The 26,923-nt window shown below is 44.3% G+C and overlaps 1 protein-coding gene across 13 annotated transcripts in view; it reads left to right on the top strand.

The window, feature by feature from the left end:
• SV2C (synaptic vesicle glycoprotein 2C) overlaps window positions 1-26,923 on the top strand; it is a 312,143-nt gene that overhangs the window by 54,574 nt on the left and 230,646 nt on the right. Inside the window, exon 5 of one of the 13 annotated variants that reach the window (XM_045021376.1) lies at window positions 20,824-20,845. The exons of the other annotated variants lie outside the window; for them this stretch is intronic. The gene's annotated coding sequence lies outside the window, so the exon portion shown is untranslated. The remainder of the gene's footprint in view (window positions 1-20,823; window positions 20,846-26,923) is intronic. 13 annotated transcript variants of the gene reach the window in all.

Raw genomic sequence — 26,923 nt, 5'->3', positions numbered from 1 at the left:
GTTCGTGGGGCTTTTCCTGTCTACCTGGCCACTGCATCCGAGTTCAGATTGCTGTCCAGAGCGGTCAGTGGTGCACTGTGGGATACCACCCGGAGGCCAATACCGTCGGTCTGCGGCCACACTAACCCTAATCCGATATGGTAATACCAATACTAGCGCTACTCCTCTCGTTAGGGAGGAGTACAGAAACTGGTTTAAAGAGCCCTTTATATCGATATAAAGGGCCTCTTAGTGTGGACGGGTGTGGCGTTAAATCGGTTTTACGCTCCTTAAACTGGTTTAAACACGTAGTGCAGACCAGGCCTGAGCTGCACAAGCCACATGCACTTCATGAAGCAGCAAAGGTGGCCCAAACAAGTGAGTGAGAGCCCTAACACCTCTCATGCACCCAGATGAGACCAAATTCCCTGAGTCATATTAGATTGTGGGCATATGCCTTGGCCATAGATAGTTCAGAAGATGGCAAGGTGATTTCAATGCCTCATAAATCTATTTGCTCACAATAGAAAACTTAAAAAGAGAAAAACCCTGAAATGTAAATAAAAGTTAACCATCAAACCTACTTGCTGTGGTGTGATGGGGTGTCCCAGATCTTCATCTTGTTGCCTTTACAGCACCCAGTCATTACAGACTGAGGCTGGCTGAGTTGCCACTGTCCCAGGACTGCTGAGCCGTAACACTGACACATCCCACAGCCTCAGGCAACTGATGATTTGCTTGCTCACTTCTTGTTTTCTGCCATGCCCTCTTTGGTGTGAAAATCTCCATTATTCCTGTATTAATGGTATGTCTCAGGTCGTGGGTTAATATGGACAAAGACAGCAGGAGGGAAATGAAAGCAGGTGGTTGTCAGCTCAGCTGCTCCAGTGTGGAATGACTGCTGTGCAGAGAGTGGCATGGTGTTTAGTGGAAATGCTATGCTGAGACTGCATTCGAGTCACCGCTTTGCCTCCACTCCTGTACAGTGATGTGTGCTGTATGAAAATGGAAATCCATAGCTTCTAAACGCTGAGAGAAAAAGCATGGACACTATTTACAAAGAGCATTTGTGTAAGCTTTTTATGTGTGAGAAATCACTGCAGGCCATGGCTTAATCCATATCTTTTTGTTTTGTGGGGCCCTTCAATCACAGACAGACTTATGACAGATGATAGACTAGTAAGCACAGAAAAATGTATGGTCCGGATTCTGCACCCAATTGCGAGATTTGTTTTAGATCTTAATTCCTTTTGGGATGAAGTTGTCTGTTGGGAATATTTTGCTAGCTTGCCAGATGGTAGTGTGGGAAGCTTGAGATGTTTAGGTTTTTAGGTTGGGTTAATTAGGCTGTGAGTTTTGTTTTGAGAAGTTGGCCTTGGCTAACTTCTCTCTAGCAGGCAATAATAGGATAATAAATTAGAAAGCTGTCTAGGATGATGTTACCCTATGAAGTTATAGCAGTGCTAGTGTGTATTTTGTTAACCAATTAGCAATTGCTTGCTTGCCTGCTTCAAGAGTATAAAGATGTATGCTGGAGAGAAATAAATGACTCTGCTATCCAATCATACTGACTGTTGAGCATATGTCCAGGTCCGCCTGCGATGCGACAGTTGTCCATACTTGTTCTCAGCCCAAGTGTGATTAATTTTGGAAAGCTTGAGCCTTAGGGGTTTAGACATTTTTGCGTAGTGTGGAAGGAGAAAAAAAAGTCCACACCCCCCACATTCCTATTAGAATTGTTGTGCTCATACCATTGAAAAAATTGTGCTGCAAACTTCCCATTTTACTTTATTTCCCCATGTGCTGCCAAGTATGCTAGGTGCTTGGCAGACAGAATAAAGAGAAGTCTCTGCCCTGACAAGCTTATCTAAAAGGATAAAACGCGGGGGGGAGGCCTATGTTCTAAAAGCAAATTGCAGTGAGGTTTGGTACACATCTCCTTCTAACTTGATTTTTTTTACTTGTCCTTCTGTCCCATTACCTGATGCCTTTTGCTTTGCAGTCTTCCCTTTATCTAGCCCTCAGCCTCTGAAGGCTGCCCTCCTTGTATGCCTCCTGGCAACCTACCCTGTACCCCCTTTTAGACTTCATGAAATTCTTAAATCATTAAGAGACTGATGCATAAAAGCATTTCCGAGTTTCTTCAGGTGCCAACATAGAGGCTCCCATGGCCTCTCCTGTTTCCTTTCTGGTTGACTCCAACTGCTTCCCCTGCAGGGTTGTGGGAAGGGATCTTCAGTTCTGGTGAGAGTTTTCTGGAAATCTCTCTGCTCCGTAGTGGTCTCACTATCTAAGGTTGAGGTCTAATTTCAAGAAAATCTGTGAAGTTTTACTATGAGCGTTTAACATATCCAGTTCCACATACATTCAGTGCACCTTACCTTGCTATTAAGATCATCCCAGTTTGGGATTCATTTGCCAAATATAAACATTGATGATTTTTAAACTACTGAGCATGGCTTGATTGATTGTTTTCAAAAGTCAACAAAGGAAGCCAATTTTAAAGGTAATCAGTTCTGTAGGATTAAAGTTGACCTTTTTAATTTTGCATTTTACATACTCAATTGTGAAAACCTTAACAATGCAGTTAAGTTTTTTTTTTAATTGAGAAAACAAGATCAGTGTGAGACACCTGAAATTTTGAAGGGCCCAAGAAGACTCCATGTCTAATTCAGTAGGCTATAGTTACAGATGACAAAATGAAGAAGAATATTGAATTAAAATTGCTGGTGAAATTAAAATAGGCGGAATAGAGTATAGGAATTTAGCTAAGACACTGGGGCTAACTGTCCTACTCCTTCTGGTACAACTATTTTAGTGATAAAATAATTGAAAATCTTTCCATTTGGTAGGAAATTTTTCATTCTTCTAAAGGCTTCTCAGCTTTCTCTATAACAGTCACTGAAATATGTTTGTAAGTTGATTTACCAGATTTTTATCTTCCTTCCACATGAAGCAAACTGACCAAACTAGTAGTTTTGTGGAAAGATAACTGGATTCACACCATGACATGATTTCTTGGGCTGTACTAGTGAGTGTCAATAAGACAGCTAAAGAAATGCAGCAATGAAAGTTTAAATGAAAAGAAGATGTGAGGAAGAAACTACAGAGGTTTTATATTAATGCACCTGAACATTGGCATCACTCAGAATTGATACTGATCATGCTGTGCAAAGGCAATAACTTTTTTAAGAATAGGAAGAATGATGCAGATGGGAGTTCGGGTTCCTCTAAAGCTGACTCAGAGAGTAGATTCTGACATGAGGATTTGAAGTACAAAAAGAAATTTCTGTGGAAGATTCAGTAAGGAAGGCGGGTCATGTGTTTAAAGCATATGATTGGGAGGCAGTAACCTGGATTCTATTTCCAGCTCTATTAGAGATTTCCTTTGTCTGTCTTACTTAAGGTAAGTTATCTAGCCTCTCCATGCCTCAGTTTCTCCATTTGTAAAATGATTATAATTAATTATATCAGTGTGGGAGTTCAGGCATAATTAGTGTTTATAAAGTATTTTGAGATGCTCTGACAGAAGAGCTCTGCAAGCATATGATTAAGTTTAATTTAGAAAATGGATTTCCCAAGGGAGAATCTATTACTTGTGTGTGCAAGTATTTGAAGTATCATGTGTGAGCAGATGACACACGTATCAAATTGCCAGGGCCGGCTCCAGGCACCAGCATTCCTAGCAGGTGCTTGGGGCAGCAATCTGCAAGGGGCGGCAGACCGTGTGTTTTTGCCCCCAAGCAGTGCGCCGAATTGCCGCCGCAGACGGCGGGGGCAGTCCGTGTGCCGTTAGGGCAGCACGCGCGTTTCCGCGGTGGCGGCAATTCGGCGGCAGCTTCTGGACTTCAGAAAAGCAGACTTCGACTCCCTCAGGGAACTGATGGGCAAGGTCCACTGGGAGAATAACATGACGGGGAAAGGAGTTGAGGAAAGCTGGCTGTATTTTAAAGAATCCTTATTGAGGTTGCAGGAACAAACCATCCCGATGTGTAGGAAGAAAAGTAAATATGGCAGGTGACCAGCTTGGCTTAACAGTGAAATCCTTGCTCGTCTTAAACACAAAAAAACAGCTTACAAGAAGTGGAAGATTGGACAAATAAACAGGGAGGAATATAAAAGTATTGTTCAGGCATGCAGGAGTGAAATTAGGAAGGCCAAATCACACTTGGAGTTGCAGCTAGCCGGAGATGTTAGGAGTAACAAGAAGTGTTTTTTCAGGTATGTTAGCAACAAGAAGAAAGTCAAGGAAAGTGTGGGCCCCTTGCTGAATGAGGGAGGGAACCTAGTGACAGAGGATGTTGAGAAAGCTAGTGTACTCAATGCTTTTTTTGCCTCTGTCTTCACAGACAAGGTCAGCTCCCAGATAGCTGCACTCTGCAGCACGGTATGGGGAGGAGGTGACCAGCTCTCTGAGGAGAAAGAAGTAGTTTGGGACTATTTAGAAAAGCTGGATGAGCACAAGTCCATGGGGCCGGATCCGAGGGTGCTAAAGGAGTTGGTCGATGAGATTGCAGAGCCATTGGCCATTATCTTTGAAAAATCATGGCGATCGGGGGAGGTCCTGGGTGACTGGAAAAGAGCTAATGTAGTGCCCATCTTTAAAAAAGGGAAGAAAGAAGATCCAGGGAACTACAGGCCAGTCAGTCTCACCTCAGTCCCTGGAAAAATCATGGAACAGGTCCTCAAGGAATCAATTCTGAACCACTTAAAGGAGGGGAAAGTGATCAGGAACAGTCAGCATGGATTCACCAAGGGCAAGTCATGCCTGACTAACCTAATTGCCTTCTATGATGAGATAACCGGCTCTGTGGATGAGGGGAAAGCAGTGGATGTGCTATTTCTGGACTTTAGCAAAGCTTTTGATACAGTCTCCCACAGTATTCTTGCCAGCAAGTTAAAGAAGTATGGGCTGGATGAATGGACGGTAAGGTGGATAGAAAACTGGCTAGATGGTTGGGCTCAACGGGTAGTGATCAATGGTTCCATGTCTAGTTGGCAGCCGGTATCAAGTGGGGTGCCCCAAGGGTCGGTGCTGGGGCTGGTTTTGTTCAATATCTTCATTAACGATCTGGAGGATGGTGTGGACTGCACCCTTAGCAAGTTTGCAGATGACACTAAACTGGGAGGAGTGGTTGATATGCTGGAGGGTAGGGATAGGATACAGAGGGACCTAGACAAATTAGAGGATTGGGCCAAAAGAAATATGATGAGGTTCAACAAGGACAAGTGCAGAGTCCTGCACTTAGGATGGAAGAATCCCATGCACTGCTACAGACTAGGGTCCGAATGGCTGGGCAGCAGTTCTGCAGAAAAGGACCTAGGGGTTACGGTGGACGAAAAGCTGAATATGAGTCAACAGTGTGCCCTTGTTGCCAAGAAGGCTAATGGCATTTTGGGTTGTATAAGTAGGGGCATTTCCAGCAGATCGAGGGATGTGATCCTTCCCCTCTATTCAGCACTGGTGAGGCCTCATTTGGAGTACTGTGTCCAGTTTTGGGCCCCACACTACAAGAAGGATGTGGATAAATTGAAGAGAGTCCAGCGGAGGGCAACAAAAATGATTAGGGGGCTGGAGCACATGATTTATGAGGAGAGGCTGAGGGAACTGGGATTGTTTAGCCTGCAGAAGAGAAGAATGAGGGGGGATTTGATAGCTGCTTTCAACTACCTGAAAGGGGGTTCCAAAGAGGATGGATCTAGACTGTTCTCAGTGGTAGAAGATGACAGAACAAGGAGTAATGGTCTCAAGTTGCAGAGGGGGAGGTTTAGGTTGGACATTAGGAAAAACTTTTTCACTAATAGGGTGGTGAAGAACTGGAATGGGTTACCTAGGGAGGTGGTGGAATCTCCTTCCTTAGAGGTTTTTAAGGTCAGGCTTGACAAAGCCCTGGCTGGGATGATTTAGTTGGGTTTGGTCCTGCTTTGAGCAGGGGGTTGGACTAGATGACCTCCTGAGGTCCCTTCCAACCCTGAGATTCTATGATTCTATGTTCAGTTGTCTGCAGCAGCGCAGCTTCTGTCTTCCGGCTGAAGTCAGAAGCTGCCGCCAAATTGCTGCCGCCGCAGAAACGCACGTGCCGCCCTAATGGCACACGGACTGCACCCGTCGTCCGCGGCGGCAATTCGGCGCGCTGCTTGGGGCGGCAAAAACAGTAGACCTGGCCCTGCAAATTGCACATATACTGGTGGCAGTCAGGTGCTAGATATCAGGCCCAGGACACCTGTTTGGATTCTTCTATATATGGTTTACATGGTTTTGCAAAAAGCATCTTCCTTCCACTGTCTTGGCTACTGGAAAAAATGATCTGGGGGAAGCTCAAAACAGCTATTCACAGCTCCAGTGTTTTTTTCTGTAGAAGATCAGGAGGAACATATTTAAGCCATCTAAAACTCCAGAAGATCATAAAACACTTGACTTTTCTAACTTCAGTCCACGTATTAGTCATAGATACTGTATGCTCATCATTCATTCTATACAAGGCTAAGCATAGAGGAAGACTTTCTTTCCCCTCCATTCTCTGGTGCTCTGCTAAAGTTTCAAGATCTAGATGAAGTAGTGTCAGATTGGCTTCTTGTTGCTATATTTCAGCTCATGCAAGTGTCCTGGAGGGAGTGTTAAATCTAGTGCAAGGAAACACCAGTGAAGAAATATACGATGGAATATTGTGGGGTGGCAAGCAAAAGACCCAAGAACAAGCTGAAGCAGTTCCAGGAAGACATCAGACATACACATCCTGATCTGTTTGATGCTGGGCCTGCAAGCCAAACTGACAACACAAGTGTGACTTCGTGAACACCCCAATGGCAAAGGGCAAGGGGCTCCCTAGTATGTAGCAGTGAGTTTCAGTTAATCTGATCAGCTTAGCTCACCTTACACACTGTTATCAGGATATTTATCTAAAAGGAGTTTCATAAAAGAACATTGGAAAACTAGTAAATCACTGATCATTAATATTCTTATGTTAATATTCTTATTCTACATTTAACATGCAAAAACCTATACAGATGTGCTGGAAATATGTCCCTCAAATGTGCTTGGCAGACAGTGCCTAAGCTCAGCTGGTCCTATACAATGGAATGTTGTTTTGCAGGCTTGATTGTCTCTCTGATGTAAATTAGCAAGATGTGACCTAAGATAATGAAAGGCACATTTACATGCAAGGTAAACAGAGCCATCAGGCAAGCAAGTGGGAGAAGATGACCACTTAACACTCTCAAGGGGGAGCCTTTCTGCTTTTTCAAATAGGTTCAATGAATTTTGGGATGATATAAGCAAAGAAAAGAAGCCATATTATTATCCTTCACCTGGGGAAAGGAAACAAAGTGCTCTGGGCTCTGTGTTGGATGCTGGCTGAAGATTGGCCAGCCATGCAGGAAGAATGACTGTAGTGAAAAAAACTACTTTGAACAAGACTCTAAATTAGACTTTAGCCTTAGAAGCTAAACTCAGTGCTATCTATTAAAGTGGAGGGTTTGTTAACCCCACTTAAGCTAACAGGCTACTGTGTACTGGCTATTTAAAAGAGCAGTAAACTAGATACGCTTGTGTGAGTGCTACAGTGGGAGGGGCTGAGCACTGAAGAGCTATGCTTTTGGGGAGAATTCAAGGGTGGAAGGGTTGTTGAGGTCCCTCTGCAAAGAGAAATTGGGTGGTGGAAGTCGGGTTGAGACCTTCTTGCTTTTATGCTGGCTGTTGGTGTCAAGGCTGTGAGCCACATCAGCGTAGCATTTAAGGCACAGAGAGTTGACTGCAACCCTTACTGGCATGTGTGAACACCCAAGTATCACAGCAATCGTAGGCCAACAAATCTGTGCAGACATTAGGCCTCTGTTTTTAAAATAAAAAACAGTCTTTCCAGTGATGAGCTGCCAAAATCTTAACAACCGGTTCCCTATAAAAAGTTCTGATTTAAGGGGGGGAGCGGGGGAGGGGCCAGGGAGAGATCCTCGTGGGGCCAGGGGCCCCTGCAGGGCCTGGGCCAATTGCCCCACTTGCCCCCTCCCCTCTCCTCTGGCCAGTCCTGGAGCTTGCAGCAGCCCCCCGCCCCCACCTTGCAGGGCCATTCAAAAAGTGGCAGCAGGACAACTCCAGAGCTCAGCTGAGCTGCCCAGCTGAGCTGCCCAGCTGGTGCCGGCGGCTGGCCACGCTGCAGCTGGGGGGAAGCGGGGGAAGGGCCGGGGGAGCCTCAGCCTCCCCAGCTGGGAATCCTGGGAGCAACAGGATGGTCCGGCCCACAGACCAGAGTTCTTTGCTCACCCTCCGGCCCTTTAACAACCGGTTCTCCACGGAGGTCTAATTTTAGCAACCGGTTCTTGAGAACCTGTGGGAACCTGCTCCAGCTCACCACTGAGTCTTTCCATGCAAAAATAGTATTGTGCAGTGTACATTGTAGTATTCATTTGCATATGAGGAATTTTTTGTAGTTTCTTTTAAAACTATTTTAGTATTGGTGGATGTGCAAAACATATATTTGAACAGTTTGTCATTTGGGGTCAGGGAAGTACGTACTGCTCCACATATGAAAATGCAAGCTAAGTCTATCTGCTGTATTCTTAATAGTCCAGTAATGTACATGGTATTCATTTGTCTCCAAATAAGCCCTTGTCAGGGATTGTTTCAGAAGAAATCTGCTCTAAGATTGTTCCAATGCAAATTTAGTTTGTATTGTAGGAATGTAATCTGTAGTCCAGTAGCTTTAAATACACATTCTGAAGGCTATCACAAATCAATGACATCTTAAGGCAAGTTTTTAGGGGGCAGGGTTGCTCAGGTTGACATCCAGCAAGCACACAAGTGTCTCACATGGATCAGTAACAGGTTGAAACAAAGAGTAGAAATAAATGGTCAGTTTTCACAATGGAGAAGTAAGTAGTGGGGTCCCTCAAGGGTCTGTAATGGGACCTGAACTCTTCAGCATACTCTTAAGTGTTCTGGAAAAGGCGGGGCATAGTGAGGCGGTGAAATTTGCATATATAAAATTACTCGAGGTAAGTCCAAAGATGGCTGCAAAAAGTTACAAAAGGGATCTCTCAAAGCTGAGTTATTGGGCAACAAAATGGCAGCTGAAATTCAGTGTTGATAAGTGCAAAGCAATGAACATTGGAACACATAATCCCACCTATACATACAAAATGATGAGGTCTAAATTATCTGTTACTACTCAAGAAAGATCTCAGTGGATAGTTTTGCAATTCATATTTTAATTCCTTCAGAACTCGTAGGTGAATACCACCTGGTCCTGGTGACTTACTACTGTTCAATTTATCCATTTGTTCCAAAGTCTCCTTTATTGACACCTTCTCTATTGATACCTCATTAAAGTCCAGGCCTTCATATTTGGTCAGGTTTAGCTTGTCATCAGATAATAACCTTGTTTTTATAAACTAAGAATTTGGGTACACAATGATTTGGAAAAGACACTTTATGCAGATGATCTATTGAAACTTTCCCCTTCCCACTTTACTTCTGATTTTTATGAGAGGCTGGGTGGTTTGTTGCTATTACCATACTCTGTTAATGTCCAGCTCCACTCCTTCCAGTTTTTAAAGGTCTCTGAGTTGTGTTGTCAAACAGACACTTAAGCCCACATCCTCAAAGCTGTTGAAGTGCCAAACTCTGCCTAAGTAGCTTTTTGAGGATCTGGGCCTCATTGTATTAAGGTCCCTATTCAGCAAGGTACTTAAGCAGATGCACAAGTTTAAGCACATGAGCAATTCCATTGTCTTGATTGGCATTAATGGGACTATTCACCTGCTCAAAGTTACACATCTGATTAACTACCTAATTCAGTACCCATGACATGATACAGGTACAACTACAAGTAGGTGGTATTCCAAATACCTTCATGGTAATTACTGCTATACATTACACACTACAGGAGACAGTTCTCATTATGCAGTTGCAATGTTTGAATATCTTTTAGATTTGCTATTAAAAATATGTTCTCAAGGTTTGTAGCCTAAAGTGAAACATGCCAGCTCACTTGTTTTCTATGGAGCATGCATATGTGAACCATAACCTCTCTCAAATCTTCCTTTCCGTTCCATTCTTTGAGAAGTCACGCTATTGAGTGTTATGAGAATCACATTCTGGAAAGAAGTCTCAACTTTCTCTCTAACAGCAAAATTCATTCTTCACTTTTGTGTCACTTCCTCATTGATGGATTTAATAGGTCCACTGTTAGAAGATCAGGATCAAATAATAAATATTAAGGCTGAATCTTCAGAAAATGGGTAAACTTCCACTTTATTCATGTCATGTAGTTTCTCTGGATTTGTCAGCTGTGCTTCATAGGCACAATATGCTAATCTAATCTATTCTCTGTAAAATAAATGTATTCACTGGAGTGGCCAAACAGTTGCACAAATCTTTTGGAGACCATTTTTCACCATCTTCCAAAGGAGAAGCAATACTAAGGTTTCCCAAACTCTTTTCTCAACTATTCCTGGAGATGTTTCATGAGGTGTGGGAAGTCCACCTCATTCTGGGATATAACCAAACCCTTAAATCTAGTTTTCATTTAAATTATGGATTTAGTCATCCTATCTTTTTTAATAATTTTGCATCTATATCAATCAAATATTCTCTCCTCAAGTATTTGAATACCCAGCACTGTGACAAAGTTCCTCCTCTACCTTGGTGGGTCCTGCACTTATTGGCAGATTTGCTCACCTCAGTGATCTTCCCCACAGTCTGGGTCAACTTCTCCTGTGTCTGATCAGCAGGGGCGGCTCTACAAATTTGGCCGCCCCAAGCAGTCATGCCCGGGAGGCGCCCCCGAGCCGCGGGAGCAGCGGACCTCCCACGGGCATGACTGCGGAGGGTCCACTGGTCGCGCGGCTCGGCTGGACCTCCCGCAGCTGCGGGCGGTTTGCTGGTCCGGTGGCTCCGGTTGAGCTGCCGCAGGCATGCCTGCGGGAGGTCCAGCCGAGCCGCGGGACCAGCGAACCGTCCGCAGTCATGCCTGCGGGAGGTCCACTGGAGCCGCCGGCCGAGCGTCCCCTCCGCAGTCATGCCTGCGGCAGGTCCGATCGTCCCGGGGCTCCGGTGGACCTCCCGCAGGCATGACTGCGGCAGGTCCGCCGGCCCAGCCTGCCGCCTCCCCGGGAAAGGGCCGCCCCACGCGGGTGCTTGCCCCGCTGGGCTCTGGAGCCGGCCCTGCTGATCAGGAGTTGAGAGAAACCCGGGCCCGCCCTCTACTCCGGGTTCCAGCCCAGGGCCGTGTGGATTGCAGCTGTCTATAGTGCTCCTGTAACAGCTGCATGACAGCTACAACTCCCTGGGCTACTTCCCCATGGCCTCCTCCAAACACCTTCTTTATCCTCGCCACAGGATCTTCCTCCTGGTGTCTGATAATGCTTGTACTCCTCAGTCCTCCAGCAGCACTCACTCTCAGCTCCTTGCGCCTCTTGCTCCCAACTCCTCACACACACTTCCTCTCCTCTGGCTTCGCCCGCCCTGACTAGTGAGCTCCTTTTTAAACCCAGGTGCCCTGATTAGCCTGCCTTGATTGGTTGCAGGTGTTCTAATCAGCCTGTCTGCCTTAATTGGTTCTAGCAGGTTCCTGATTACTCTAGTGCAGCCCCTGCTCTGGTCACTCAGGGAACAGAAAACTACTCATCCAGTGACCAGTATATTTGCCCTCTACCAGACTCCTGTACCCCACTGGCCTGAGTCTGTCACAGCACATACAAATGAGAAGTATTTAGTTAATAAATTAAACTCTCCTAAAACAAGGTGCAATTCTAATGGATCTCTGGATGGGATCAGTAAAGAATTGAGATGAGAATAACTGGGGTTGCTCTTGTAGCAAAGTTTGAAAACAAAGCTTTCCTTTTCCATCAGTTGGTTCCTATATTTAGCCACATTCAATGTTTCTGTGTAAGAGACAGTAATGAGTTTAATCTGCATTAAATCTAAATTTAACAACATACATCCAGTTACCATTGAAGCAGCTGTGTCTATTATCATAATTCCCTTACCAATCTACACTAATTTATCTCTCTTTAGATTGGAAAACAAAAATTAGGAGAGGAGGAGAGTTGCATTTTGCTTAATTATAAATATGGGCTCAATCCTGTCAGAAAAATGAACTAACAGTGGCATCACAGCTGTTCAATTATCTGCCATTCACCTCTGACTCACACCCAGACACCATTGCTGTCACAACTTTAGAGTATGTTGCTATAAAAGCAGTGGAACTACTAGGAATTTCAGTGATCTTTCTCATGTAAAATGGAAACCTTTTACTAGTCTTAATATTAAAGTATTCTTTTAAAAATGTAAACTACATTACTTCCTTGTGTGACACACAGTTTAAGGGGAGGCACATTGGTTACCACAGCACAGAACTGTAGGTACATTGGATCCTATCAAGAAGACGTCCCAATTCAGAGCACCATCTGTTTGATGGTAAGCAAATTGGGCTAGTGCATCTGGATGATTTTAGGGCAACAAACTGACCACTCTAGGTTGTCAATTTAATTCCAGCTTGATAGTTACCAAGTGATCCTCTGATGGCTGTTGGTAGATATATGTGAAATTGATTAGTGGCCTCTGTCTAGGTCAGGGGTGGCCAACCTGAGAAGGAGCCAGAATTTACCAATGTACATTGCCAAAGAGCCACAGTAATACGTCAGCAGCCCTTCATCAGCTCTCCCCCCACCCCACTCCCAGCACCTCCCACTCACTGGCAGCCCTGCCGATTAGCTGTTTCATGGCATGCAGCTCAGGGGAGGGGGCAGGAAGGGGTGGAATGGGGACAGGGCTTGTGGCAGAGCCAAAGTTTGAGCAATGATCACCTCCGGCACATTAGAAAGTTGGCGCCTGTAGCTCCAGCCCTGGAGTCGGTGCCTATACAAGGAGCCTCATATTAACTTCTGAAGAGCCGCATTTGGCTCTGGAGTCACAGGTTGGCCACCCCTGGTCTAGGTACTAGTGGGCATGTGTGTCACAAAAACCATCGCAACAAAGGGGCATTGGCAACAAATGTGTCATAACTCCATAAATGGCACTCTTGTTGACAGCGCCATAAGAGAGACCATGGACTGGATGGGCATGAGAGACTGTACTTAAAAATTAAGACCTCTATGTGGTCATGTACTGAGATCAGGTTTGAGGCACATTGGCAAGGCTAGGTGGGCAAACTTAACCTGGCATTGCCACGTTGTGTGGATAAGACCAGAAGGCACCTCTAGACTCTGATTCAGCAAAGCACTTAAGTACATGCTTAAATCTCATTTTGTTACTTTTATGTTTGAAACTCTGTATAGTTTCAAGAAACTGTCCCAAATGATTTTTGCCAGAAGCTGGGATTGGGTGACAGGGCATGGATCACTTGATGATAACCTGTCTGTTCATTCCCTTTGGGGCACCTGCTATTGGCCACTGTCAGAGGACAGGATACTGGGCTTGAGGTACCTTTGGTCTGACCCAATATGGCCGTTCTTATGTTCTTATCATTATAATGAAATGGTCATTTTTGATGAACAGCTGCAAAAGCTTTTCATTTTATTTTTCTAGTGACTTGTGCATGATTTTGAAGGCAGAAAAAGGTTGTTGTGGGCAAGGTATGGTGCCCTTCCATTCAAATACTATGCTAGTTACAGTCAGTATATCAACTAGAGAAAGGTAGTTGAGTTAGATCACATCCCCATTTTTTGAATCCCTGATCTGACTATAGGCAGCACAAGTAGTACTGCCTATAGTTAGGGTTGCCCAACACTTTCACGACCCTGTTTTAAGGTGCTTATAATTTTGCCAGACTTTAAACGCTCAGGCTGAACTTTTCCATACCAGGCATCTGACTCAAGCTTTTTTTTAAGTTTCGGCTAAAATTGTTCAGCCATTTCCAAGAATGATGTTAGAGAAAAATAAGTTGTTTTTCCCATGTTCAAAAATATTTTACAACCATTTTGTTGAGACCCTGTAGTGTCCCCATGCTTTGGAGCAGGGTATTGAAATTTGTCAGGGAGAGGGATGTGCCTTTTGCCATCCCTGTGAAAAGTCACCCAAATTTGGCCAAGTTCTACCCCTCTGAAAAATTGCAGTTTGCACATATTCAGTAGAGACTTGTTCGAATTTGGCAGCTAAATTCTTGGAAGAGTCCATCTGCACTGAGCATGCTCCATCCTCTCACCGCTCCCATGTGTGATTGTCCTTCCTCTCCCACCATGTGCATGCATTCTGATACAGTTTTTAACAACACGATTGCATACTATTTTTTGTCCCCACAGGACCCCAGTGCACATGCTGGACCTGCTGTAGGGCTGAATCAGGGTTGTGTAGTTGGAAGGTCTGTAGTGAATCAGGTAGGGGACTGCAGCAAGAGAAAGGACAGTCTCATGGTTAAGGCAGTGGAGTGCTCTCCATGAGAACTGGATTCTATCCCTGCCTCTGCCACAGAGTTCCAGTGTGATGCTAGGAAACTTGTTTAGACTTTTCAGGGCTGGTTGCTAATTGTGTTTTTCTTAATTTCTGAGTGCCCAACTTGACCCTGGTGTCTGATTTTCAGAAGTGTTTTGTACTCATAACTGCAGCTGAAGTCTAAGGGAGCAGTGCTTTGAACATATCATGTGCTCTATGATGCTACGTACTCTGAAAAATCAGGTCCTAAGTATCTCAAACTAGGCACCTAAAATTAGCAGACACTTTTGATCCTAATCAATTTGTGCCTTCGCTCCCCATCTATATAATATGGATAATAGCACCCCTTCAGCTCACAGGGGTGTTATGAAGATAAATTCATGTTTGGGGAGCCCTGAGATGCCATAGTGAGGAAATTAATAATTCTGTCTTCAGAGCAGGGTTTGAATAATGTGGAGTAAATAAGGCATTGAACAATGAGGATAAAATCTTGCCCAACTGCTCATTCAGTGAGCACTGTCCCACCCATGCACTGAATGGGTATGGGACAATGCTGCTCTTGCAGTCAGGGGCGGCTCTAGCCATTTCGCCGCCCCAAGCACGGCGGCACGCCACGGAGGGCGCTCTGCCGGTCACAGGTCCCGCGGCTCCGGTGGACCTCCCGCAGACGTGCCTGCGGAGGGTCCGCTGGTCCCGCGGATCCGGTGGACCTCCCACAGACGTGCCTGCGGATGCTCCACCAAAGCCGCGTGGGACCAGCGGACCTTCCGCAGGCATGCCTGCGGGAGGCCCACCGGAGCCGCCTGCCGCCCTCCCGGCACCAGCAGAATGCCCCCCATGGCATGCCGCCCCAAGCATGCGCTTGGCGTGCTGGGGCCTGGAGCTGCCCCTGCTTGCAGTTTCCCTGGAGTCTCTCCCAAAGAAGTGTTCCACAGTGCAGAGGATGAAGCAGTTCAAGATAATACAGTCCTAGCTGTATGAACTTCCTGTATGTTCCCCTATCTGCTTAGGGCCCCTATCCCTAGCAGCTGAGCACATCACAGTCATTAATGTATTTATCCTGACTACACCTCTGTGGAGCAGAGAACTATTATCATCCCCAGTTTTACAGCTGGAGAACTGAAGTCCAAAGTCACGCAGGAAGCCTGTGGCAGAGCAGGGATTTCAGCCAGGTCTTATGGATCCCAGGCTAGTTCCTTAACCACTTCCAGTCTGGTGGAGATTGTATGGGATAATCTTTAGGTGCTTACTTGCATCTTACAACTCCACAGAGCTAGAACGTCACAGATAAGCTTTTGGAGGGTTATGGAGAAAGGGAGCATGATTCAGAGGTGTAACTCCCTCTTTCCATAGGAGAGTGCAATATGCAGAGTGGAGTAGGGGGTCTTAAAAGCTTTCTTCCTCATGCAGCGTGTTAGGTTCCAGGGGAGCTGTAGGCCCTCCCAGGGTGCTCTGTAAGAACGAGGCCCACACACACTGTGAGTTATTGGCTTTAATGAAGGTAAAGTGACACATCCGCAACGGGGACTCCAAGCGTTGCTGTCTCAGAGGTGGGGAACCCAGCGCCCTGGAGCTCGGCCTGGTACGGAGTCCAAAAGCAAACACAAAGCATGCTCATATTTATATAAACAGCAGCAAACCAGCTCATACATAATGCAATAGGGACTCTCCACCCTCCAGGGCCGCCCCCTTGGCCAACAGCCTAGGGGCTTGCCACGCAGCAATTCCAGCCGGTTATGGCAGGTTGAAACTAGCATGCCGTGTCCTACAATAACCGGAGGCTGAGAAAGCGGAACTGCCTAAACTAGGCCGTAACAAATCTTCCGTGGTTCCCTATCCTCCTACACAGCGTATAGAATTTGGGCATTCTGAATATATGAAATACTGGATGCCTCTTAGGTAAATAGGTACTGCAAGCTGTGTCATATTGTCACTTGAAAGGTTGTTTTGCTTAGGCTTGTAGTAAAGTCTTGGGTTTGACCCCTAGCCGCAAGGTATTAATGCTCTCCATACAGGTAACATGTAGGGAAACCTTATAGTTCTTTGATGGATTTGCTAGTGTAAAATGGTCTACTACTCACCACTCAGCAGCACTTCCTCTTGGCTCATCTGGGGAATTAGTTCACCACTGTCTGCACGCTGTCGGGCAGTCAGTCAACCCACTGAGTGACTGCGGCCCCTCTCTTGCTCATCAGGAGCTGCAATGCCTCTCCTTCATGGCTTAGCCCTCTGGCCAGGTCACAAGAGTCCTCCCCTTTCAGAGTATTAACCGTCTCCTTCCTCAAAGTCTCAGGCAGTTGCCATCTCCACTGTGCCACTCCTGCACTGGCTGGTAGGGGAACCTGGGCCTGCCCACTACACTGGGTTCCAATCTAGGGACCCTTGACCCAGCAGTTCAGATCTATCCCTCTCACATCTTACTGATCCCTCCCTGGACTGCTTCCTGCCCTGCCTTTTTCAGGCTCCTCATTTCCCCCTTGTATCAGGGAGCATGACACAGGCCCACCTCACTGTAGCCCCCTACATCCTCGACTCCTTTATAGAAGTCCTGCCTGTTCCTGCCCAGGTGAACTTTGTTCTCCATCTCATTGCTCTTCAGCTCCCCAGCAGGTGCAGCCTAAGGCTCATTGGCCTCTCTTGCCACTTTAACCCCATCCATGCTGGTGTGGGATGAACGCCCCATCACAGCTAGAATATAATGAATGTACAAAGATAAACCCAATTAGCAGAACTCAATTTCTAACTTTTAACTTAGTTACAGTCAGGGCCGGCTCCAGGCACCAGCTTATCAAGCAGGTGCTTGGAGCAGCAACTCCGGAGCGGGGTGGCACTTTAAGGTATTCAGCAGCAATTCGGTGGAGGGTCCCTCACTCCCACTCGTAGTGAAGGACCTCCCGCTGAATTGCCGCAGATCGCGATAGAGGCTGGGTTTTTTTGTTTTTGTTTTTGGCTGCTTGGGGCAGCAAAACCCCTGGAGCCGGCCCTGGTTACAGTACTCTTCTAACTAAGTAGTTTCATCAGCTCTTCATAAACATTTAGGGCCAAATTCTTCTCTCATTAACGCTATTTGAAAATAGAGTTGCTGAACTTCATTAATTAAAGTTAAATAATGAAATTCTTCTAAATAGATATTCATGACAAATGAATACTAGAGCTACCGGTATCTGCCCTTCTTTCATTAGCCAGATAACAGAATGTGCTGTTCTTAGACAATGCAACAAAGTAATTATTCTCTGAAAAGTCTCTGCAGATAGATACCCTGTAACTTCCAGTCTAATGGTTAGCAGAATACTGAGAATTGGAAAGGATAGCTCTGCTTAAAATGCAGTAGAATCATGGAAAAGTGGTAGGCCATCCCCTTGCCAGCGCAAAGTGTATTCTAGTGCAGTGGTTCTCAACCAGAGGCATGTGTACCCCTGGGAGTACGCAGAGGTGTTCCAGGGGGTGTCAGCTCATCTAGATACTTGCCTAGTTTTACTATAGGCGACATAAAAAGCACTAGTGAAGTCAGCACGAACTAAAATTTCTTAGACAATGACTTGTTTATACTGCTCTGTCCACTATAGATTGAACCGTAAGTACAATATTTATATTCTAATTGATTTATTTTATAATTATATGGTAAAAATGAGAAAGTCATCAGTTTGTCAGTAATGGTGTGCCATGACACTTTTGTATTTTTGTCTGATTTTTTTGCAAGCAAGTAGTTTTTAAGTGAGGTGAGACTTAGGGTACGCAAGACAAATCAGACTCCTTAAAGGGGTACAGTGGTCTGGAAAGGCTGAGAGCCACTGCGCTAGTGCTTTGTCCAATCCATTTAAAAATGACTCGAGCAATGGGACTTGATGAAATATTCTTCAGTAGAGCAGCTCTCACAGTGAGGACACTTTCATTGCAATTTTTCATTTATTATCTTAAATTTATCCTTTACTTTTAGATGTACCTCCTTTATTAGCTAATAAAGCAGAGCTTTATGTTGTAAAAATGTAAGGGCTTCAAACATATGTCCCCACCATGCTGAATTATAGTCAGAAGCAGAGAACCAGCAGGTGAATGGAAGCCATCTTGTGAGGATGCCAGGCTCTGTTACCTGGTGACTGTCTTATGAAAAAATCAGAGGGAAAACTCCATTGTAATACTTCTCTCCCTTGTACTCCTTTATACAGAGCTTCCACGCCCCCTACAGACTAGCACATCTGATGGATACTTGTGCCTTATCTGTAATTTTTGAATTCACTGTAAACAAGCAGTAGATTAGTGCCAGAATATTCCCCTAACTGCAGGTATATTCCCATAGAACAGATGGCTCTTTGGACACTCCAGGCTGGGAATTCTGACTAGGGTGACCAGACAGCAAGTGTCAAAAATCGGGATGGATGTGGGGGGTAATAGGAGCCTATAGAAGAAAAAGACCCCAAAATCGGGACCGTCCCTATAAAATCAGGACGTCTGGTCACCCTAATTCTGACATCACTCAACACAGACTTGAAGCTCATGGATGATCTCTTGGCTACCTATGCTCATCCCAATATGTTTGGGTGGCACTGTGCCCTCTCACCGGCTGATTGGGGTGTCTTTCTGTCATATAGGTGTCTAGTGTCCATAGTTTCAGAGGCAGCCAACATAACACCAAGAAGCTCTCTGTGGAAGCACTTATGTATTGCTAACCCATATTTTGTAAATTGATGATGCCTGCTGAAATTAAATTATATGCATTAACAGAACAACTCATGGCCTTCCGGGTTATTCATTTCTCTAGGTAGGTCTTCAGTACATGGAGACAGAGAGATAAGGCATCTTATAAAGCCTGGTGATTGGTGAAGTTCTTTACAAGATATTTGCTGCTGGATGTAAAGGGCAACATAAGGAAGCCTTCAGTGTAGCTTGTGGGATTTTTTGCTGTTTTCTCTGTGCCATGTACCCCTGCCCTGGATAAAGTTCTCTAGTGCTGTCTCTGTATTAAAAAATTAAACTGTTGGTAGCTGAACCAATGGGACAGCACTGTAGGGTGTAGTGTATCAGTGTTAGCTATACTGTTTTGGTTCTGCTCCACATATACATTTGTGCTGTTCTACACCCCTGTATTTACACGGCTCTCTAGGTACCTGGCAATGGCATCAGGGAGATTTCAAAATTGGATTGACAACACCACAAGTCCTATGTTTAGCCAACTTAGACCTTCCAAACTATTCAGCTTACCATAAGCCATGAAAGGACAAAAAAGCCAATGGAATTGCTTTCGTCTTCTCCTTGAACTTCAGAGCCAAAAAAATCACATTGGGTTAGACAGGGTCATTTGAGTTTACCTGTGTAATACTATAAACCAGAGCCAAAACTAACAGATTTCATGTGCACCCATAGAACACCGAGGTGTTCATAAGGACCTGACTAAACTGATTGGTGGTGAGGACTGGAGTCAACAGCTTCCCCTCCTCAGGCATAATGGAATGGTGCACTACAAATGTAAAACATGTCTGTGCAGGAGATTGAAGCTTTCTTGGGGGCTGGTCCAAGATCCAACAAACACCCACACAATCTAAGAACTACCAAAAACTTCTGTCTGGTGTGCTCCAAGTGCCAAGCATACTTCTTCAGCTTTGCAATTGCTAATGTAAGCACTCCACAGAGTGTACATAGATTAAATTTAAAAATCCTCACAATTTCCCATGGGCAGAGGAAATGTGAACGAATGACACGTAACATTCATCATATAGCTTAATGCTCTATTGGAAGGTGCTCAGATAGGGTGGTGGTGACAGGTATATGAAAACCTGAAAGGATAGAAAAGGCTGACAGGAATTATGAAAGAAGTCTCATTTTTGCTCAGCAATAAATGTTTCTGCAGGAGCTTTTTAAAAAGCAGTTGTGTGATATCTGAAGCAAGCTGGTGAAGGTGTTCTGGCAATACTGTAGATAGCCAGATACAGAGACCAGCAGTTCACAAAGATTTTGTGGCAACGACTGTGCACACTCACCCTCAAAGAAACTGGCTTTATATGATGCTGAAGGTTAATTTGATGAAGTGCTGCTTTTGAGTCTGGATCATGACCACAGGCTGTTGAGGACTGTGTTCTTAAAATACAGGACAAGCAGCAATAGCTACATAACTATAGAATGAAGAAAGATTTTTTTCTATACCTTTGTGGTTAGCTCATCCTGATATTGCAGTGCAGCCCCAGGAAGATGAGAGCTTTGATCACCATGAATATCTGTTGCCCTGAGGTGGCTAGCTACCCTGGAGACGTACGGGTCAGTTGGGTACTATTTTGGTGTCAGGAAATCCCTGGGTGGGTGGTGGTGTCTTGAAGGTTTGCCTGGAACTATGTAGAATGTTGCAAGGTTTGTGTGTATGAGGTGGCCAGGCAAAGCACATAAGCCCAAACTTTAAAACTGTGGACCTTTTAAAAAATGGACAGGGTGTAGGAATCTTAACTTGTTGGGAACAATTAATGCTAATGATGTCTCCATCCCCACAGATGGAGGTGACTCTACATGTGGGTGAGTGACCCTACATACCTACTTTATCTGTGGCTAATGAACCCTGATTACAGAAAACTAGTGAGATCCAGTTCATCTATGCATTCAGCAGGTGCAGGATGATGATGACAGTGTGTGCCTTCAGAAAACTAAAAGCAAGGTGGAGATGTCAGATCAACAATAACAGTTCAATGACAAATGTAACCATTTTATAGTAACTGCCTGCTGCATTTTGCATAACATGAAACCAATGTGATGACTTAGGCTTCTTACATGCCATATTTCCAGGCATAACCAAGTAGAGCATAAAAATAACCTGATAGAGAAGTGGAAGAGAGATGTCTTTATCCATCTCTCTTTAGTCATTGGGTGACACAGGCACTGCCTTAATCAATGACACTCAATTTTGTTAGGTATATGAGTGCCATGAAATGTAAACAGATCTCAGTCTGTCTATTAACAGAGACTAACACAGCTGGAAACTAGACAATATCCATATGATCCAGTGTGATGGTATGCAAAGCTTTGAGAGCCCTGGCAAGTCTGATGTCCAAGTTCTGTAATCACAATGGAGACTAAATTAAGTTTCTGAAGTACTACACTTAGGATTTGCTGCAATCACTTCTTTCCAGACATCTTGATGATTAGAGTCCTTTAATTCTGAAGGGAATTTTAGGCATGGATGACCTATGAACTCTGTTTCCATGGTGATATACCATGGTGAAGGCCATAAAAATAAAAGAATAGTGATAAACTGAGAGATTTTCTAAGTGGTTTCATTTCCTCTAGCTTCTGTACATAGAAAGGATGTTTTTACCATCTTGTGGGATTGTTAGGTTAGATTAGCATATTTATCATATATATAAAGATTAAGCCAAATCCATGCAAAATCTAAGCTCTCTGAATATGTTTAACTGATAGTTCTGAAAGGATTAACATTAATATAAAAATGTGCTGCTAATTCGGAAAAAAGAAAAGAATGCAAAATATTGCTTTTAATTATATCTACAAATTTGTTGTCTAATGAAAATCAGAAAGTACTGGGGGTGGCAACTTACTGTCAGTGCGCAAGTGCCTTTTATTTCAAAGAACTGTTAAAGCTATTTCAATATTCATAGCAAGACATAGGGAACATACAGTGTATATTTGATATTGTTGGCAGGAAGAGAATTTGGAATTAAATCCTTTTGCATTTTGTACAGCACTCTAATAGCTTGTGAAATGGCTCTGAGAAGATTAAATGTTTTCTGCAAGTAAACTCGAGCTATTTACATATATCATTGCCTTTTTCATTATCAAGGAGTTCTGTAAAGGAACACCCAGGAAAGACATAATGGAGTTAATATTCAACTGTGCTTTGTGTCTGACTGTACAGAAAAGCACATTTGAAATTTCAATTAGATATTTTTTACCCCAAAATAGTAACAATAGCAGAAAACTAGGAAAATACAGGGCTTTGCTCATTGTGACTTTCTAGCTTTTTTGTTCTGCATTTTGATATTAGCACCAACGACTTTAAAACCGTAGATGTTTGAAGTAACCAGCCGTGGTATACTATAGTGAATAATTGGAGTGCAAAGTATTTGGGTTACAATTTTTTTCCTGTTAACTTGACTTTTGAGTGGCTATCTGTCACTCTTCTCTTCACACAGCATTTGTATTCTACCACAATTCTGTGTAACTGACAGAAGGTCTAGACTGTTTCATTTACTGCCAGTAAAGCTGAATAACATGCAAATTTCTGGCAATATTTGTTTTAATAAATCCAATTTATTAACTCCCCTGATGTTCTTAAAATATTTTTGATCACGGTTTGTGCATCTGTTAAAGCTTTACGCACAAGCTAATTCTACACCTGGTAAAGGGCTTCTAGATTGCAACTATTCTCATCACTTGTTCACAGATGTCACAATCCAATATTATATTATGAAATTATTTTTGTTAGATTTGTTTACCAAGAAAATTAACTGACCTCTTCACAGTGCAACTAGATCCTATGCATAAACTATAGCTAAGTGTGATCAGCTTTTGTGGTCTTTTGGCTCAAGGAAGTGGGGGCAGAATTGGGTGAAAGGGAAGAATATTGATCTGAGAAGTAGTAAAGCAGGCCAGCCATTGGGAGGAGGTGGAGTGAGTAGGTCCCATCCTCTTGTAGGAGGGATCCAGATGGTTCAGGACATAGGCGCCAACCCATGGAAAAAAATGAGTGAATTCTTAGGACCCACTGAAAGCCAGTTCCTCCCACCCTTCCCCAGCACCTCCTGCCTGCCGGCAGCCCCGCTGATCAACTCCTCTCCCTCCCAGTGCCTACCACCCGCTGCAATCAACTGTTCGCGGTGTGAAGGAGGCTCTGGGAGGAAGGGGGAGGAGCGGAGATGGGGCAGAACTGGGCAGGAAGAGGCAGGGTGGAGGCGGGGATAGGGACTTGGGAGAAGAGGTGTGGTGGGGGCAGGGCCGGGGCAGAGTGGGGAGTTGACTACCACCACCACCCCTGGGCCCAGAGAAAGCCAGCGCGCCTATGGTTCAGGAACGGAAGTGTTGTATTACTTGAGGTGGAATAAAGGGCCCAAAAAGAGAAACTGATCCCAAAACTGTCCAACAATAAACAGTTTTAAAGAAGGTTTGGGATTTGATATAAAGAAACCTCAGCCCACTGAGTATCATGGTGAACACACCATTAAAATCCATATAACCTTTTTTTTTTTTTAAAGATACAGAAAAGAGAGGGAAAAACAGCTAAAGTGTTTGAAATATAAAGAATTTCATAAGGCTTTCATTTAACAACATCCCTTGTTCCCTTTCTGTTTATTTGAAGAGAGTTTTTAGAAATAACCCCCACTGATTAACAGTCTTTTAGATGGTAATAACTGTCCTTTTTTAGGGGGTAAGAAACAGTTAATTGAGATGGGCTGGAGCTGTGGTAGTTGCTGCTGTTGCCAAAGTCCAGTCCCATTTCCTAAAGGACCAAACAAAATGAACTTGCAAAAAAGAGGGTGAGGAAAAGAATAGAAAGATGGAAAATGCAGCTTCTGTCTTTGATGTTGACTATAAGGCTACAGCTACACTATGAGTTAGGACTGTGATTCCTAGCTTGAGTACATATACTAGCACTAATATAAATAGTCGTGTAGCCATGGTAGAACAGGCAGCGACAGCATGGCTATGCTGAGGACAAACCTGCCTGAACCCCATGAACACTTACCCTGTATGGCTGCTACCACTGCCTGTGCTTTCATGTATACACTGCTATTTCTACTCACAATAGCTCTCATTGAGCTAGCATGTACCAGCACCACGCAGTTTAGGGCGTCACATTTGCCTGCCTCCTTCTGGTCACCGGCTTCCAGCAGTGTTGCAAAATACATAGTATTGACTGGCTAACCCAGACTTATTACACAGCAGGAAAAGGAGAATAATAGGAAACAGAAGAACTCAGATGGGGAAGGAAAGAACACATGAGGAAGTGGGGGAGAGGTGTGAGACAAAGGCTTCTATCCCGAGTGGTGGTTGAGATTTAGCAGGAGCCGATGGCAGTGAAGATGTCATTTGGCTCCCCCTCTCTGGGCTAGTCTGGTCAGGACATCTGTCAGGAGTAGGATGAAGAAGGTCTGAGGTAACAGCCCTGATAGTGAAGCTTGCTCCTTAACCTTCTTTCAGTCAGCAAACATTGTGGTAACCAGCCTTTCCCCCCGCAAAGTTTCTTTCTGGTGGGAGAAATGGACTGTCCCCTCATTTTTTGGGCCTCACTAAGGGCACCTCACCTTCTGCAGCTGTATTTGCCACTGGGGGCTGTTGTGCAGGGGACCCATAGATGGTAGAGCCTCACAGAGCATTGTTATCCTAGGCTCTGGGGGGTTGACAAAAGTAGTTAAATCCCAGTCATCAGATTCATCACCAGAGATGCTCTCATCTTCATGTCCCTGTTCAGTCATGGCCAGACCATCAAAGTTATGTCAAAGCCTGACTTCTAGTAATAGGCTTAGTTGCCATCTCTCTCCCAGGCTCGCTTTCAGGAACGGGTACCAATTGCCCAATAGGCAAAAAGTGCTTCCTGTGAAGAATTCTGACATTTCTTCTTCCAGTCATCCATCTGGAGCCGATATATGGGAATCCCAGGTAATTTCTGAATGACCTGAGGGAAAATTCCAGTTTGGTCTTCCCTTTTACTCCCAAGTTCTTTATCAAAACCTGGTTACACTCAAGTTTATCTTGCTCCCTTATGTGCCGGTCATGTCTGATCTTATTCTGAGTTGCTATCTTCACTGTTGAGTCTGTAGCCAGTCAATAAGTGTTCTCCAGTTGTTGCTTTAATTTCTTTATATGTTGGAGCTACATCTCAAGGCCACCTCCATCTTGGTGACACTCCAAAAGAAATATCCACAGGTAGTCTCGCTTCCCTTTCAAACGTTAGATAATAAAGGGAGTATCCAGTAGCATTGTTCTTGGTACAATTATTAGCGTTTACTAGCTGTGAAGTGTGTTGGCTCTGTTTGTGCTTTTGTATCAGACTGAAAGTCCAAGCATTTTCAAAAGCATCCTATTGAAATGTTCTGGCTGTGGGTCTCCTTGTGGGTCAGAGAGGTCCAGGATTTCTTTATCCCAATTACTTGTATTAGTTCTATAAGTCTCCTGATCTGAGTGATTCTGGCAGGCCAACCATAGTGTACAAAGTACTTGTCCCATAATATCTTGGTTATCGTAGTAGTCTGCTGATCTTTCATGGGCAATGCATGAGAGTAGCGAGTGAAATGATCTGTTACCACTAATATATTAGTGTTCTTTTTGTTGTCAGGTTCTAAGGACAGAAAGTCAATACATGAAAGATCCATGGGTTCCTAGCTTTGCATGTTAACTAATTGGGCAGATGCTCTGGGTAACATCTTCCAAGCTAAACATCTGGTGTGATTCTTATAATATTCATCTATATCTCTCTCTAATCTGGGCTAATAGAACCTTACCATTTGAAATGCCTGCTCTGCCCCAGAATGCCCTCTTTCATCATGCCAGGACTTCAGTACCAGGTCCCTGCATTCTCCTGGCAACACCAGCTGATGATGATGGTGATTTAGAGTCCCTAGTGTCTTGATATAACAGGCCTCATTTCAATGTCAACCAGTCTCATTGTCTCAAAATCTGTTTGATATCTGGATGGATATTCTGTATGGTATTCATAGGTCTCCCCAGTCTTTTGGCAGTCAGGATAACTTTCAGGCTAGGATCCCTAAGCTGGGCATGGCGGATAGCTTGCCAATGCCATCTGGATAATGAAGTAAGGTCCAGATGGGTGGTATTTGTTTACACCTCAGGTAGAGCATAGAGAGGGACTCCAAGCATCTTCATGGCTCTGATCTAGTTCACAGTGGCATCAGTAGGCTGGGCTCTCATCCTTCTTGCACAAAGCTCTCATTCCAGGAATTGGGATGTCAATCCATTCCTAGTCAGGTGATCTCTCTCTGTCTGGCTTTTGGGATAGTGTATTGGCATCCAAGTTCACATGTCCTGGACAATTCTGTATTTGGAAATCATAGGTGGCCAATGCTGCTAACCACCTACATTCTATGGCGTCCAAATAGGCTGATTTCAGGATGTAAGTTAAGGGATTGTTATCAGTATAGACTGTGAATTTTGCTCCATTGAGCTAATCATGGAATTTCTCAGTCACATCCCACTTTAATGTTAAGGACTCTAGTTTGTGAACAGGATAGTTTTTCTCCAATGATGCTAGACCTCTTCTGGTATAGGCAGCTGCTCTCCATCCACCTTGATACTCTTGGTAGAAGACTCCTCTAAGGCCTTCCATACTAACATAATGTGTAGTAGATACATATTTTTATTATCTGCAAAAGCTAACACAGGAGTATGCATCAGTGCATCTATTCACATCTGAAAAGCATTCTCACAATCTGGAGTCCACTAGTTTCCCAAGGGTTCTCTGGCTCTAATAGTTGATATGTGGATGCAGACCCTGACCTCCTCTTGTGGGGGCAGAAAATCCCTCTACAGATTGCCTATAGTAATTGCAGAATCCCAAGAAGCTCTGCAAGTCTTTCAAGGTTTTGGGTCTTGGCCATGTCTTCAGGGCTTCCAGGTTGTCTGGAT

Source organism: Mauremys mutica, chromosome 6 (genome assembly GCF_020497125.1).
Source record: "Mauremys mutica isolate MM-2020 ecotype Southern chromosome 6, ASM2049712v1, whole genome shotgun sequence".
NCBI classification, from domain to species: domain Eukaryota; kingdom Metazoa; phylum Chordata; order Testudines; family Geoemydidae; genus Mauremys; species Mauremys mutica.
Note: the sequence above shows the minus strand (reverse complement) of the source record. Positions and strands in the feature narration are given on the sequence as shown.